This window comes from Sturnus vulgaris, chromosome W (genome assembly GCF_052056855.1).
Source record: "Sturnus vulgaris isolate bStuVul1 chromosome W, bStuVul1.hap1, whole genome shotgun sequence".
Lineage (NCBI taxonomy): Eukaryota > Metazoa > Chordata > Aves > Passeriformes > Sturnidae > Sturnus > Sturnus vulgaris.
Window position 1 is genome coordinate 31,568,738 of NC_142282.1, and position 2,998 is coordinate 31,571,735.

Here is a 2,998-nt window from a genome sequence, read left to right on the forward strand (position 1 = left end):
GTTCTGCTGGGAGCAGGCTTCGCCATTCAAAAGAGCAAAGTCAAAGGGCCTGCCCAAGAGATCCAGTTCCTGGGAGTAAAGTGGCAAGATGGACGGCACCAGATTGCCAGTGAGGTCATCAATAAGATCACTGCAATGTCTCCACCAACCAGCAAGAAGGAAACACAAGCCTTCGTAGGTGCCATAGGCTTTTGGAGAATGCATATTCCTGAGTACAGCCAGATTGGGAGCCCTCTTTACCTGGTCACCCGTAAGAAGAACGATTTCCACTGGGGCCCTGAGCAGCATCAAGCCTTTGCCCAGATCAAGCAGAAGATCGTTCATGCAGTAGCCCTTGGCCCAGTTATGATGGGACCAGAGGTGAAGAACGTGCTCTACTCTGCAGCCGGGATCCATGGTCTGTCCTGGAGCCTGTGGCAGAAGATGCCTGGTGAGACGGGAGGCCGACCACTGGGATTCTGGAGTTGCAGCTACAGAGGGTCCGAGGCCAACTATACTCCAATGGAGAGGGAGATCTTGGCCGCCTATGAAGGAGTTCAAGCTGCCTCAGAGGTGGTTGGCACGGAAACACAAATCCTCCTGGCACCCCGACTGCCAGTGCTGGGGTGGATGTTCAAAGGAAAGGTTCCCTCAACCCACCATGCCACTGACGCCACAAGGAGCAAATGGATTGCCCTCATCACACAATGCACCCGTATTGGAAACCCAAATCGCCCTGGGATTTTGGAGATAATTGCCAACTGGCCGGAAGGGGAAGACTTTGGTCTTGCCAACGAAGAGGAACGGGAACAAGTGACCCGGGCTGAAGAAGCCCCACCTTATAACCAACTGCCAGCAGATGAAACAAGCTATGCTCCTTTCACTGATGGTTCCTGCCGCATCGTGGGGATGAACCGGAAGTGGAAAGCAGCCGTATGGAGCCCCACACGCCGGGTTGCACAAGCTACCGAAGGAGAAGGTGGATCGAGTCAACTTGCTGAACTCAAAGCTGTTCAGCTGGCCCTGGACATTGCTGAAAGAGAGAAGTGGCCAAAACTCTACCTTTACACTGATTCATGGATGGTAGCCAATGCTCTGTGGGGTTGGCTGGAAAGGTGGAAAAAGGCTAACTAGCAACGTAGGGGAAAACAAATCTGGGCTGCCCATGAATGGAAAGACATTGCCACCCATGTAGAGAAGCTGCCTGTGAAAGTCCGTCACATAGATGCCCATGTCCCGAAGAGTCGGGATAATGAGGAACACCGACACAATGAGCAGGTAGATCAGGCTGCACAGATAGAGGTGTCGAAGATAGATTTAGATTGGCAGCACAAGGGAGAGTTGTTCCTGGCTCGATGGGGCCATGATGCCTCAGGTCATCAGGGCAGAGATGCCACCTATAAGTGGGCACGAGACCAAGGGGTTGATCTAACCATGGACAGTATTTCTCAAGTTATCCATGACTGTGAGATGTGTGCTGCCATCAAGAAGGCCAAGCGGGTGAAGGCCCTCTGGTTTGGGGGCCGATGGGCCAAATATAAGTATGGAGAGGCCTGGCAGATTGACTACATCACACTGCTTCAAACCCGCCAGGGCAAGTGCTATGTACTGACCATGGTGGAACCTACCACTGGATTGTTAGAGACCTACCCTGTGCCTCATGCCACTGCTCGGAACACCGTTTTGGGCCTGGAAAAACAAGTTCTTGGGAGTCATGGTACCCCTGAGAGAATTGAGTCAGACAATGGGACTTATTTCAAGAACGGCCTTATACACACCTGGGCTAGAGAACACGGCATTGAGTGGGTGTACCATATCCCCTACCATGCACCAGCGGCAGGGGAAGTTGAACCGTGCAATGGCCTGCTTAAAACCACCTTGAAGGCACTGGGTGGGGGAACTTTGAAGAGCTATTATTAATCTACCAAACTATTATTATTATTATTATTATTATTATTATTAACAATTATTAATCTACCAAAGGCCACATGGTTAGTGAACACCCGAGGTTCCACTAACCGAGCAGGCCCTGCCCAATCTGAGCCCTTGGGAATATCAGATGGAAATAAGGTTACAGTGGTACACATGAGAGGTATGCTAGGAAAAACTGCTTGGGTGAATCCTGCCTCCAGCAAAGACAATCCCATCCATGGAGTTGTATTCGCTCAGGGACCAGGTTGCACCTGGCGGTGATGCAAAAGAGTGGAGAGACCCGATGCATACCCCAAGGAGACCTTGTTTTAGGGTGAAATACCTATAGTACTGTGCCTATGTCTCTAACTGCATGTATGTATATATAATGTAACGGTTTAATTTGATATAGCATATTAGTATGGGAGAAAGAAAGGGGTGGATAATGTGGGGGGTTGAATGTTTCCCTTTTCTTTCTGTGGAATTTCTCCCATTGTTATGCTAAGTGGATACACACCTTAAGGTAATGTTCTCTCGCAGGGAGGTGGGTGGAGAGAGGGGGGGCGGGAAACCGGAAAAAGGAAAGGTGGGACGGGGGTCGGGAGCGGGCTGGAAAACTCTCTCGTTTGGCTCGTGGAGGGAGAGGACGCCCCATGCTCGGATCTATCATCTCCCCTGCCACCCCAACGCTGAGATCCACCCTCCCTGCCTTTGGACATAGCTCTGCTGCTCTCCCACCTCACCCTACTACCTCTGGACACTCTGCCCAGCACCACGACCGACACCGTGAGGGGGGAGTCACTTTCCCCATCCCTCTCACCCCTGGGCCGCTGTCATCATCACTCCAGCCCGCTTCAAGTGCGAGGGACCTGCCCTGCCCATACAGCACCGGTAACTGAGCACAGGGAGACGGCCTGCGGCCAAAAGGGACTGGAACTGAGTTATACTGTTCTGTTGTCAATTTTTATAGCTGTTGTTGTTTTCTGCCTTGTTAGATATCAGTAGAGAACTGTTATTCTTATCCCCACATCTCCTGCCTGAAGGCCTCTGATTTGGACCTAAAATAATTAAAAGGGAGGGGGTTGCATTCTGCATCTCACGAAGGGGG